The 14,064-nt window shown below is 55.8% G+C and overlaps 1 protein-coding gene across 8 annotated transcripts in view; it reads right to left on the bottom strand.

Annotated features, from left to right (window-relative positions):
• Positions 1-7,710, bottom strand: part of CACNA1E (calcium voltage-gated channel subunit alpha1 E) — an 82,974-nt gene extending 75,264 nt beyond the window's left edge. For 7 of the 8 annotated variants that reach the window (XM_090146021.1, XM_090146023.1, XM_090146024.1 and 4 more), the window contains exon 1: positions 7,582-7,710. The gene's annotated coding sequence lies outside the window, so the exon portion shown is untranslated. Of the gene's footprint in view, positions 1-7,333; positions 7,420-7,581 lie in introns of those variants that run through there. The other variant, XM_090146022.1, reaches the window with a different exon arrangement.
• Between the last annotated feature and the right edge of the window lie 6,354 nt (positions 7,711-14,064).

Here is a 14,064-nt window from a genome sequence, read left to right as displayed (position 1 = left end):
CAAGCAGAGGGAGGAGAGGGTGACAGGAGGAGCAGCACACAGCAGCCAGGAGACACCTCAGGACCCAGTGAGCCCACAGTGGGGTGGTGGCAGCCATGGGTGCCCACCCTACAGCACCACTCCCAGGGACTCCACTCTAGAGAAATCACAACATGGAATCATCTCATCCCTCCTTTGTGGGCAGCTGTTCCATAACCCTGCTAGTATGGATACAAGCATGCATCAAGGCAATAAGCTCCTGCAGAGGGAGGGGACAAGGGGACAGCAAGGTGTCCCGCTGCACAGGAAAGAATTGCACAGAGAGGCAAGCAGTGATTTGTGGGCAGTGATTTGTGGGCAGCAGTGCTGGGTGCAGCATGCACACAGCCAGAGAGCGTGCCCTGAGGAGTTTGCTTCCCAAAGAAGGGCACAGATGGGATTCCTCAGGATAACTTCCAGCTGCACGCAGCGGGCCGGCATCCAAGAACACAAGAAGCAGAGAACGGGCTGCAGTCCCACCACCCCCTAGCTCCTTTTGCAATGAGGTTGACCTGGTGACCCGAGACTGTTTGTTTCAAGGCAAATAGCTCCGTGTGACACCAGGGTCCCCACCAGCCTCCTCCTAACAGAGGCAAAGGAGAGAAGAGCAGGAGCTGCCAGCACGAGTCAGAGTGCGTTCGGAGTTGCTGCGCAACAGGAAGGGAAGGATTTGGAAAATAAATAGAGCGGTCTCCCAGGAGCACTGCTGGCAGGGCACAGCTCCCTGCAGCACCTGGAGCAGATGGGAACATGGGCACAGGGAGTGCTTAAAGTAAATGGAGGGGAGAGCAAGGAGGCGTGAAGCCTGCACTCTACAGCTTCCCCAGTAAGCTCTGGCTTACATAAAGCTATGCGATGTGGCTGGGCAGGATGGGCACACAAACAGCGCTAGGAGAGCATCCCATGAGGAAGGTCCCCCCTCACTGCCAACAACCCCAACAACAGAGGTAACAAACAAGTGTTCAACCTGGCAAAACCAAGGAGGAGAAGTTCTCGCTTCCCGCGGCGCCTTCACCACGGTGACTCACGCGCCACAATGTGTGTCACTGCTTAGCAGAGCCACAAAGGCAATTAAACCATCATGCAAACATCACATTCACGGCACATGGAGTCACAGCACCCCTGAGAGGTTAAAACAATGGGATGCGTTAGAGGTGAGCAACGGGAGGTTTTATTCTTTGGCTTTTAGCCTTCTTATCATCACTGAAAAGGTCTCGTTATTTGTGCACGGGGCTCTTGCACCCATTCCATGGTGAAGAAGCAAAGGGGATGAAGGTGCACCCAGCCCAGTGCCAGCACTGGTGGTTTGCTTCCATGGGAAGCAAGCAATAATGACTCCGGCAGCCTCCCTCTCCCTTGCCCGCTCACTCCTTCCTAAATAGTTTATAAGCATTGATTTTCCAATGCCACTCACGTGCTGGCTGCCTGCAGGCTTCAGCATGCTGCTTGTTTACAGCCAGGTGAATAATTAGGCAACACTTTCCCCAATGCCTCGCTTAACCCTGCCCCAATAACCCTGTGGAAGGCTGCTGGACGCACCAGCAGCGTCCCTGGGCATATTGCCACACTCTCCTCTCCACGGGAGGCCAAGGGACTGCTCCATGCCCTCAAGCCGTAGAGCTTGGGAGCATAGAGAGATGGATGCTTTACCCATCTGTATCTTGGCTGTGAGATGCCAAGGGGCCTCCAAGTCAACAGTGCACAATCTCCAGCTGGGAATCCTTGAGCCACAGCATCTCCAACCAGGCTGCCGGGCACCCATGCGCACCCACATCCCGCTGCCCTTTCTCACTTGTGGCTGATTTCCACCTTATTTTGCAAACCAAAACAAAACCCCAAAACACTCAGTTAGGAGCTCGGGGTGTACTCCACACCTTGGGAGTTTTTCCCAGGGGAATAAACCAGGACAGCTCCAAAAAGCCCCGCAATGAGGACTGCGGTGTCTGTGCCGCCTGCTTGAAGCGGCTAACGGAGCGCATCCATCTCCAGCCTGCTCCTTCCATCTGCCAGCAAAAAAACGTCCAACACCAGAGCAGCAGTGATAGATTTCTGAAGCTGCTGTAGCAAGAAATAAAAACCCGTAGTAGAAAAATCTTCGTGCCATCTCCCAGAAACTCCTCGCTCTGTGAATGCCAAATTATTAAATCAAAAGAAAGGAGGAGGGAAAAAACAAAAACAAAAACACACCCTTTCCATGGCAGATTGCTGCTGTGTTTCCTTCAAAAGCACAACAGAATCTATGTTCCCAAAGAACAACACTGTACGTGTTCCCAAAGAACAACACTATCCATTTTCCCAAAGAACACTGTTCATGTTCCCAAAGAAGAGCACTGTATGTGCTCGTGGAATATCATGGAATATCATAGAATGGCCTGGGTTGAAAAGGACCACAATGATCATCCAGTTTCAACCCCACTGCCATGGGCAGGGTCACCAACCTCCAGACCAGGCTGCCCAGAGCCACATCCGGCCTGGATGTTCCCAAAGAACACTGCCCATGCTCCTAAAGTAGAGCACTATCCACGTTCCCAAGGAGCAACACTGCCCATTTTTCATGTGTCAGTGCTTCACATTTAGCACTCATTTAAGGTCTGGAGGAACACCAGCACTTTGGGATGCAGGATTATGGGGATTCCCATCAAGTCCTGCACCAGTGCCCATCCCCTCTTGAGTGATGCACCAACCAATACAGAGCCTGGGGTCCTTAAGGGGAAGCTGGAGGAACATCAGCCCCCACAACAGGGCCACTCCCCATCAATATAAGACAATATGAGTCCCTTCCTTCCCACCTCCTTCTTGTTCATTGGTCCCAAAAAGTTTCAGAAAGCAGAGGCGGATCTGAAAAACTGAATGCAAGGAGCACTGACACTTTGCAGCTCCTTTAAAAAAAAAAAAAAAGAAAGAAATACATAAACAATCATTTTTACATATTCTTATAGACTGGCGAGATGCTTCCATCTCCTTAGCTGGAGGAGAGGTGGCATGCTTGGCAAAGAGCTCTCTCTTTCCTTTTAAATGATTCCTCTGGGGCTGAGACCAAAAAAAAGAAAGGGAGAAAAGGGGCCAAACCCCAGGCAAAGATACTCACAAAGCAACACAACTACTAGCCAGACCACAGGAGGGGGCAGTGACCATCCCTGCAGAAGGGCACCTGCATTTTCCAAGAACTCAGCACCACCTCAGCACCCACCCCGGAGCTCCAGGAGCTGCGTTTCCCTTATTCTGCTCTCCTCTAACCTCACAAAGGCCCAAAACAGAGCTCAATGCCATACCCACCCCCCAGCCCATGGAGGGGCAGGGATGTCACCCACATCCCCAGCTCCAGCGCCAGCCGAGCGCTACAGCTGACAAGAGCAGGAGAAAAGAGATATTGCATGCAGGAGAGCTCCGAAATTAAAAACGGAGAGAGCGGCCTACGGGGAAGAAGCCTGGATAATGAAAGCATTAATTCAGAGCTGTTTCTCCTCGAGCCACCCAGAAGTCCAAAGGACAGGTGGATGGCTGGACGTCCACACCATCGCTGGGAGCACCGCCGTGACAGCCAGCTCTCAGCACACCGCAATAACTGCAGGCTCTGGGTGACAGCACCAAGGGTGGCACTCCCTCCCACCCAGCAGCACATGCTGGGCATGCAGGGCGGTGGCAGACGGCGCTGGGAAAGGCAGGGAGAAGAGGGAGACGGCACACAGAGCAGGTGGGAGAGCCTGATCCCAGCCGGCAGACACGCTCCGCTTCAGTTTTGCTTTTTATGTCACCATCCACCAGAGAAAAAAAAACCACGCCTTGCAGCCCCAAATCCTTCACGCGTTCAGCTGCTCCTCCAACATGCAGCACATGGAGGTGTTTCTGCCCTCTCCTAACACCGTGCAAAGCCACCCTGCCGTGCACCAACAGACCTTTTTCCCTTGTGGATGCGGTGCCTGCAAACTCTGTGCCGTAGAGCTGCGCCCCCCCGGGGGGGTTTTCTCCTTCCTCCCTCAGTTCGGCACCCACGGCATCGCTCAGATATAGGATGCTGAACACCCAGCAAAGAGAAAAGGAAGGATTTACAAATCCATCTAGAGATGGGGATCCACATGAGCACAGCCTGGCACCGAGCCCTGGGGAACCTGCAGACCTGGGCTCTATAAATACCCCCGGTGCCGGCAGCACGCTGTGCTCACAGCCCACAGCACCGAGCTCAGCATCAGCAGGGATGTGTTTTGCAAACAGATCTATTTCTTTTCTTTTTAATGTTGCTTCAGAAGGAGCTGATCAACCAACCCACAAATACGGCTGTCTGATGTGGCAGAAATGAAGCTGGGGGGAACCCAACAAGAGGAAAAATCCCTGTATGTTGGAGGGGGACGCCTCAGTGCTGCTGCTTCCCTATGTTCCAGCTCCAAAAATCACATGGATGGAAAGAGGAGCCCCCCAGGACCTCCCATGCTGCTGGGCTGATCCAGCACACGGAGCAGAAGAGTCACCCAAACTGTTGCTCAGTTAATGACAGTAATTAGCCGCAGTCTTGAGTGACTCCCATTCATTCCAGCACGCTGTTCCCCAGCGCACGCGATTGCAATTAGACCTCACAGCGTGGTGAAATTGGAGGTGGCTGAGGACCCTTGGGGTGCTCATTGCTTTTAGGACACAGCTCAAAGCAGAGCTCCCAGGCCTGCCCAGAGGATTTGCAGAGCACGGGGTTGGATCCGTGCCCCCAGTGCAACACGGAGCTGGGGGTCAGGCTGGGAATGCAAGAACGGGACTGCTGGTAGGGAGATGCTGCTCGCACCTCAGAGCTGGCTTGGTGCTTACAGCAGGCATCAGCACTCAGGGAGTTGAGAATCCACGTGGAACGCCTGAGATTTGGTTGGAAGGGATATGCTCTGGGACAGGGGGCAGGAGAACTGGTCCCTCCTGAGCCAACTCGTAGCATAGGACAAAGCTCAAAGGATTTCCTTTAACCACAATGCTCCTTGCCCAGCCAGATGCAGCACTCAGAAACCTCTCCCTGTTTTGACATCCCTGAGATGCTCCAGCAGTGGGGAGCAGGAAGGAAGGGGGAGATGGCAGTGGGGAGCCGGCCCAGGAGAGAGGGAGGAGCAGGAAGGGGGTTTGTGGGAGCACTAAGAAAAGCAGCACGCGAGGGATGCAGCACCAGGAAGCCTGTCAGGGAGCTTAATTAAAAAGCATTATCCCCAAGGTTCAAACAGCTGCCTCCGGTGCCGAGGGGCAGCATCCAGCAGGGCAGCAAAGAGCACTGCAGCCTCCACCCAGGGTCACCATCTGCTACCAGTAACACCAGGAGCGGAGCAGCCCAGCAGGGCCAGATTTCTCCTTTCTGCCAGCTGTTGTACCCCAGCAGGATGGGGAGAGGAAAGAGCACCAGGATGGGTTTCCAACCCTCAGCTACACGGGTTATAGGCAGGGTGCAGCTGACCCTGCATGCATTATACCCCAATCCCATCCATACCCCTCAGAGAATGGCACTTCTGTGTGCTCAGGAATGCCTCCAGCCTCTCACTTCAGGCTACGAGCATCCTCGCTGCCATCTGCACCCCAGCCTAAATACAGTACACGCAACACCCAGCCACTGTCACCACGGTGCCGCTCGCTGAAGTTTTATGGGGTCATCGCATGCAGTGGCATTGGTAGCAGTGGCAGGGCAGAGAGGGGATTGTTTTCTCCCTCCAGCTGTCACTAAAGCCATCAGCGTGGCTGTGTGTGAGTGATTCACAGCCGTGTATGAACAGCCGGTGACTCAGAGCTGGATGCAGTGGGTGGGTGCATTGACTCAATGCGTCGCGGAGGGGTCCTGGGGGGGGGGGGTCAGTCAGGCAGTGCCGGCCGGGAGCTCCCCCACGTGCTCAGACCTCGGCATCCCCAGCAGCACCACTGGGTGGAGGTTCTGTCTGCACCTCCGGCTCCAGCACACACAAAATAAGTGGAGCCAGATGGGCAACATTCAGCATCTCAACTGGAGGTGAGTTTGTGTCACCCCATGTGATGGCCAAGGGAACCCCTCGGTGCTCATTGTGCATCCCAAAGTGCTGGGAACAAACTTAGTGAGAGCTCCAGGACTTGCAAGGAGTGAGGAAGCTCAGCTAGGCAGACGCAAGGCTCAGTGCTATGGGACACCCCATGACCAGCTCCTGCACCTCCTAAACCCTGAGACACAGCCAACGATCCACAGCCACCCAAAAAGCCACACTGCAGCAAGACTCCAAAAACACCACCTGAGGGACCCCAGCCCTTGGTCCCCCAGCAGCCCACGATATGCCACACACGCTCTTCAAAGAGAGGGAGCTGAATGGACATCCTGCAAAAGACATTCCCATTAGGATGGCACTCAGTCTCCAAAAACTCCATAGGGGGTGATGCTGCCTGGACCTTGCCAAAGATGCCAGCAGCAGAGAAGGCTGCATGTGCACGGTTCACCCTGTTGCCAGCACCTTCCATATCACTGTGCCTCATCTACCAAGCAGCACCATCCAAGAGCATCACCACATCCTACAGCATCCAAAGCTCCCCATCTGCAGCACTGCCCAACAGCAGTTGGGATGAGATCTCTCACCAAAGGTCCAATGGGGGCATACAGAGATGGGAGGGTGGGAGGTGAGATACAGCCGTCTGGGGTGTCCCCCCCCCAGCCAGTCAGAGAGCCACCAGCACCCAAACTCATCCTGTGCGACTCAGAGCATCCAGAGCTCTAAAAGAGCATGGCAATGCAGCACCTCACTTTTGGGGACCGCTGCTCTGCACTGCCACCAGCACCTCCTAAGAGTTGGGGTCGGTAGGGGGGCAGTGAGAGACAGAAGGGCCTGCTGGGGAGATGAGCCCAGGGGCCGCAGTGTGGACTGCAGAGCCCACTTATGGGGAGGTACTGGGGATTGGATTTCTGCCCCATGCTGCTGTGTCTCCCCACAGGGTGCAGGCTGAGGCACATGGGGTCAAACGATGGGGCTGGGATCCCCACAGCCATACCAGCCGCTCAGCACATAGCAGGCAGCCAGTACAAGGAGATACCCCCACACACACACTTTTCCCCCCAGCATGGCAACCCTGAGGCATGGTGGGGGGGCACAACAGCGAGTCCCATACGAGCTACCTTAAGCACACAGAGTGGGCCACCCCCCTCTCACACACGCAGGCTACTTTAACAAAAACTTTCACATAGCAGGGCTTCTCCCTGCAGGGAAACCCTCCAAACCCACCGAACCGCTCCAAAAAAAATACTTAACCCCCCTCCCCCCCACCACCACCCACCCCAGCGCCTCCTACCCCGCGATCCCCCACGAGTTGGGCCGTGCCGGGCGCTCCACGCGTGACCCCGCACCTGTCCCAGGCTCCGTCCCTTCGATGCGTGGTAAAATCCCCCCGAGCCGCGAGCATCCCCGGCCGCCGGGCTGAGACAAAAGCCTCGGGAGAAAGGAGGGAGGAAATGTCCACCCGGAGGAGGAGGAGGAAGAGGAGGAAGGCGGCTCCCCGCGGGCAGCTGGTGGCTGTCCCCAACAGGTGGCAGAGGGAGCGGGGACAAAGCGGGGACAGCGTTGGGATGGGCGCGGGGAGCCGGCGGGGGCTCACCTGGGGCGGGAGGCATGGCTGGCTCCGGCTGCGTGCTATGCCCGAGGCATCGGTGGTGCGGAGGGAGAGAGGGAGGAGAGACGGCGGAGAGGGGAAGGGAGGAAGGCGAGAGGGAAAGAGGGAGGGAGGAGGGGGAGGGGGGGGGGGGGAGAAGAAAGCGAAATTTGAAAAAAAAAAAAAAAAAAAAGAGGAGAAAATAGAGACAGTTAAAATCTGTCTCCTGCCCACACAGTGGAAAAGAAAATTCTGACAATCGGAGAAAGAACTCGAGCGCACACACACAGCGGAGGGGGCAGACGGGGGATAACAAAGGAGGGAGGGAGCCCAGCTCCGCCAAAACACAGCCGGGGCTGCCCCGGCGCATCCCCTGCGCGCACACCTCCCCCAGTGTGCCCACCTCCTGCACACACACACAACACCAGAACCCCGCACCCTGGCTGCCCAGGTTCAATGGGACCCGTTCCTCCCCACAACGGGCTGGGGAACCCGCAAGGCTCACCCCGGTGCCGCCCATCCCATTCTTCTGTGCCCCCCCTGCCCTTCACCTCCAGCCGTCAGGGACCCCAGCCCCCATCTCAGCATACAAAACGGAGGGGTGCATCATCCTCAGCACTCCCACCTAGGGTTCATTCTGCCCTCCCGAGGCAGGGCAGCACTCACGGGCACCAGCACCCACCATCGCAAGCTGCAGGTGACACAGTCCTCCCATTGCCACCCTGAGACACCAGAAGTGACACATTGCATTTGGGCGTCCCGTTCCCCAAAACATCCCCCAGCACTCTGCAGGACACCCAGCAACACCATACCATGCCCCAGGGTGCTGCAGCAGATCCAGCAGCTTGCATCACCATAATGCTGTCCCCATCCCCACAGCTGCAACCCCAGCACCTCACCATGCTGGCAGCACCTCCCTGGGGCCAATGCCACAGGGCATTTGGGGACGGTCACGTCACTCTGGTTTCACGGCACGACATGGCACGGCTCTGCAGGCATGGGGAGCAGTGGGACCAGGCACCCTGCAGCCCATCAGTGGGGTGCACACCCAGTCCTGGTGCTGCTGTCTCTTTAAAGCCTTCATCGCTGAATCTGAATGAAGCCAAGGGAAGAAATTCCCGGAGAGGAGTGCTTCGTTTACAGCAGTGCTGGGGTTTATTCACACTGAGCTGCTGAGCGCGCTCCTACCCCAGCTCCATGGGGAGGGTGCGCACATACCCATCCTTTTTGAGATGTGCAGAAATCCCCCAACCCACACCAAGGCCACCGACATCCCAAAAGCAACCCAAGCAAGGTCACATGGGCAAGCACAGAGAAACACAGTGCTGTCACCCCATAGGACTCCTGCACACCAACAGCCCCATCCCTCACCATTTCTCCCGTCTTGTTGCTGTGAGATGGCACCAGGAGGGATGCAGCTGCACCTCACGGCACTGCACCCCACAGGTGTGCTCTGGGCAGTGCCCCTAGTGCCACACAGCTCCCCACAGCCATCTCCCTCTGCCTGGGGTCCTCCTTCCAACACATCCGTGCTGTTCCTCGGGGCCTGGCGATGCCTCAGATTCGGATGTCTCCATGGTTACCTGCTGGAGCGGGGGGTGACGGAGCTCTCGGGGTTCACCGCTCAGCGCATCTCCCTTTGCCTGCCCTGGATGCCACTGGCACTAAGGCACAATGCTGGCAGGGCAGAAGCACAACGCTTGCCCTGACAGCTCACTGTGTGCCAGCTCCACGGATGGCTGGGCACGAGCAGCGCGGCATCCCAAAAGGCAAGCCAAGCCTGAGCCATGCAGACGAAAGCCAGTGCCTCCTCCCACCGCCCCGCCAGCTCCAGGCACAGAGACACGGGCAGGATTTATGCTGTGGCATTCATGCTGGTGGCATCCCCAGGGTGTCCATCTGCTGGGAACCACTGACCCCCAGGAGCATCCCTGGGTGTGCAAAGCAGAGCAGTGTACGCAGGAAGAGCAGCCCATGGTGCAGAGTCTGGCAAAGCTCTTTTTTCTTATTTATTAACATCCAGCAGCGTCTGCCTTCGCCTGATCCCAAGCTTTGTGGAAGCACCCACAGAGACACCCTGCCCAAATGCAGCCCCATACAGCTCTGCAGGGCAACACCTGGATTTTTTCTGTCCTCCCATAGAGCAGCGCACAGCTCTCTAACGGTGCACAACACACACATCTATCCAGCTTTCCTCCTCCTCCCTGCCTGCAGCCACAGACACTTCAGCTGTGGACTAATTGGAGAGAGTTCAGAGGGCAGCCAAGAGCACACAGAGGGCAGCACAACACAACCTGCTGCAAAAAAAAAAAAAAAAAGCCCGAAAATTGGGTTTGTCTGATTTGCAGCTCCAAAGGCTGAGAGAGACATGATGCAGCTCGCAGTTATGCAAAGGTTGTGGGGTGAATTCTGCTCCGTCCCCACTTGGAACAGGACAAGAGGGAACGGGCTGTAAGCTGTACATCAGACACTGCCCTGCACTGAGCAGCCTTGCTGCCCTCCACCTGCACGCAGCCCCAGCACACCGCTCTGTTTCTCTCCCCCTATTTGCGTCGGAGCGCTTTGACTCAGCTCTGAGCTGCTTCCCAGGCTCTGTCTCACAGCCCAGTCAACACGGAGCGCGCCAGTGCCAAAAAAAAATAGGTTTCTTTCGGATCTGATTGTTTGTTTTCCTCTCTTTCCAGTTTGGGATTTTTGAAATGGAGCCATGTGAAAGCAACTGCTCATTGTTTACTGCAAAGCCGGCTGCGGCTGCGTTGTAGCAGTTCCACTTGCCATCCACCCCAAGGATGGGGTGGAAAGTTAACCAGCTCCACTTCACAGCACGGCACTCGTGGGGCTCTCCAGTATCTTTGCACGCTGCCCATCACCTGCGTGGCAAACCCAGAGCTCGGGTAGGAGGGCCACGGTCAAGTCGGAGGGGACACTTGAAGGTCATCTGGTCCAGCTCCCCTGCAATGAATAGGGACACTTACAGCTCCATCAGGTGCTCAGAGCCCTGTCCAGCCCCCCCTGTTACGTAGTGCAGACCTCCAGGAGCATTCCTGTGTCTCATTGCTGAAAATAACATTAACTATAGCACAGCTCAGGCTGAGCACTCGGTGATGCCTTTCTGCTGACAGCGACGCTGAGCGGCTCCGACATCGTCTTTCCCACTAAACTCTGTTGATATCACTCCTGCTCGAGTCAAACAACGCCTAAATCATTGCTTTTGCAAGTATTCCCTTTCATGATGTTATGAGCAACACCAAATGAGCTCATTATGACCCATTTTCCATAAAGCTCCTGCTGACTGGAGTGAATAACACCTCCCTTCAGCTCACAAGGAAAAAGCCCCGCAGATCTGCCTTCATGCAGGGCTGATGCTGAGAGGTTGACGTGACCCAGTCCCATGGCACAGCCTGCTCCAAGCACTACGATCCAACCTGCTACTGGAGGTGCCCAAGGCCAGCTCAGATGATGCCCTGGGCAGCCTGAGGTGGTGTCTTTGAGGTCCATTTCAACCCAAGCCATTCATTTGGTGACCCATAGCAGCAGCCAGCCCATAGCAAGGAGTGTTTTCCAGAACCAAAGCAAGGCATTGGAAGCAGTGTGGCTTACAGCTCACCCTGTTTCCCCCATTTCCTCTTGTCCTGACCCCAGAAAATCTCATACCTGCCCTGAACAGAGCATGGGTGGGTGAGAATATGGGTACCTCGGCACACAGCCCACAGTGAGGCTGGCAGCCCCCGAACCCCAGGCTCCATGGCACAGCTCCAATGCGCAATAAGCAGCAATATTAGCAAAACAGCACACAAATAGATCCAAACAGGAGCCTCCTGCCAGCAGGCAGGGTGGGCAGCTCGCTGCAGGGGAGCACCAGAGATGTGTATGAGCAACAGGGAAATGGAGCACTGAACGTTTTTTTGGCAACTCTCCCCTCCTGGTGCAGCTCATCTCCGTTCCAGGCACTGAGCAGTCTGTCCTCTGCATGAAAATGTTCTTTTCTCTCCCATCATACTGCCAGAAAGGTGGGAGAACTCTGGTGACGGGTCCCTGTATGTGGGTCTCACCCCATGTGTGGCTTGTCCAGGTGGCTGGGACCCACCAGCAGCATCAGCATGGCACGGGGTGACAGCACAGATACGGGGCTCTGGGGCAGCAATGTGACAAAGGAGCAGCAAACAGCCACGGGATGCAGAGCTGTCAGAGGAGGGGAGAGCGGATGGCTTCGCTTTGGGGAAGGCAGGGAGCAGCTGTTGCTGGGAAACTGCTCGCAAACCCTGGCTCAATGAGGCACCAAAAGCACGGGGCTGGTGGCACCCAAGCAGCACAGGTGTCCATCAGTCTGTCCAACCATCCATCTGTCCATCCATCCTCACACAGCTCACTCACCGCATCACTGCCCACCCCCTGCAAGGACAGCCCCAGGGTCTGTGCCCCACAACCCACCCCCAGCTTCCCCCAGGGCATGGAAAGCTGCGGGCACACATCCCCAGCGTATGCCTCAGTTTCCCCACAATGAGGATGCTCATCGCCCACTTGGGCTGTGCTCATCGCAGCTGGGGCCTCTACCCAGCTCAAATAAAAGGTGATCATTAGAACTGGAGGGAGAATTAAAGGTATGAATCACTTCCTCCCCTGACTCCCCTCATCCTGCTGTCCCTCCCCCAGAGAAGCCCGAGGGGAACATCCATTTCCCCTCCTCTGCTCTGCAATGAGCACCGAGGGGACACGTTTGCGCCTCATTTCCAATCAGCAGCAGCCACCAAACACCTCGACATGCACCAAGGCTGAGAGCCAGTGTCATTTCTCTGCAGAATGAGCCATGTAGGGCTCCACCAGCCTGATGGTAACACAGCACAGACATGGGGCACGCGCAGCCCTGGGCACCCCATGGCTGTAGAGCTCAGACACAGCTCTGCAGGATAGGGAGCAGTAGGACTGTGCCCTGTAGGACAGGGGCAATGTCCCAGCTCCATGGGGAGAGGGCACATAGAGCTCAGTGCAGCTCTGCTCTCTGCATTGCAACAGCCAACAGACAGCAGCGCTGAACTCGCTGCGAGGTTAGAACAATAGATCCGTTGTTTCAGGTACAATATGTAATTAACCTGTGGGACTCATCCCCACAAGGCTAATTGGGAGCGAGGGCTGCACTGAGCTGTGCACAGAATGGTTGCACGCTGCCAGGAAGAGGCATCCCCATGGACACAAGCTGGGGGCTGCTCCATCCAAACAGGGAAGCAAAGGAGCACTCAGAAATGCCAAAACCCAGCACAGGGCTCTCTCCCCACCAACACGTGCTTAGGAACAAGGCAAGGCCCTAGAGATGCTTCCTAGAACACTGCCCTGGTATCATTGTCACTTAAGAGCTCTCCAGGCTCCAGTTTTCCTTGAATTATCTGCTATGCTTTGAGCTCAGATTGTTTTCAATTTTTTTTTATTTTTTATTTTTTTAAAGCACCCACAGCAGCATCCCACACCATCAGCACGTACCTGGACCCTGCTGCTTCACTGCTGCTCCTGGAGACCCTGAGTTCTGCTAGCAGCCCAGAAGCTGAGGACTGGCAACCAGAGGGCTGGTGCTATGTCAGCAGGGATGCCAGATGTTGACACAAGCTGCCATCAGCCCCTGGGAGAGGAGATGACAACCATACCATTTACGTGCAAGCAGTACAAAGCTGTATTGCTACAAGTGCAGGGAAATTACTTAACCACATACCCAAAGTGGGGAATTAAACCTATTGGAGTCAAAAGGGAGAGGAGCACCTGGGCAGTATACAAAGTGAGCTGCTCAGGGGCACTGATGGCACACAGGGAGCCCCTCACTGATGCTGTAACAGGGACATCATTGCAGTGGAAGCCTCCTCCTACAGCTACGAGCATAGAGAAACCAACTCCCAACTCAACACAGCTAAAGGAGACTGGGTTGAGCTTAAATCCCCATGGGCAGCAGGTGGGTGGAAGCCCCAGGTGAGGCCACTCAGCTCCTCAACCAACTGGCCAGGTGTGCAGGCAAACTGATGGCTCCTCTCTGCTAGATTTAGAGAAGGGAAATAGCCAAAAAGCCTTTGTGTAAGCAGGTGGCCCCAGGCTGGGGGAATGTTGTTAAGTTGCATGATTATACCAAGTGATACATATCACTGTTGGCCACAGTATGCATACATTGAGGGACATAGGGGCTGGGTATCATCAGGTGATGACAGGGCATGCTGAATGACACACAGTCACCCACCAATTTGCAGCATCTCCTTCATTCATTGGGAGGGAGGGCTGTGCCTGCAGAGCCCCCAGCGCAGCATAGCTGTGCAGGGGCAGCTCCTGGCTGGCAAGCTTCTGCAGGCCTCCACGAGAGGGCTTTGCTGCACAAGGAAAGGAGGAGGTTGGCTGCTTACAGCCTGCTTCCAGACCGGCAGCTCCTTTGCTACAGCTCAAAGCGAGCAGCAGGCAGCAGGAGGATGTTGGCACTGTGCTGCACCTGAAGGAGATGCTTGGAAGGGAGGATGACCT

Source organism: Phasianus colchicus, chromosome 9 (assembly GCF_987193195.1).
Source record: "Phasianus colchicus chromosome 9, bPhaCol1.hap1.1, whole genome shotgun sequence".
Taxonomy (NCBI): Eukaryota; Metazoa; Chordata; class Aves; order Galliformes; family Phasianidae; genus Phasianus; species Phasianus colchicus.
The sequence above is the reverse complement of the archived record's forward strand: the minus strand, read 5'-3'. Positions and strand labels throughout refer to the sequence as shown.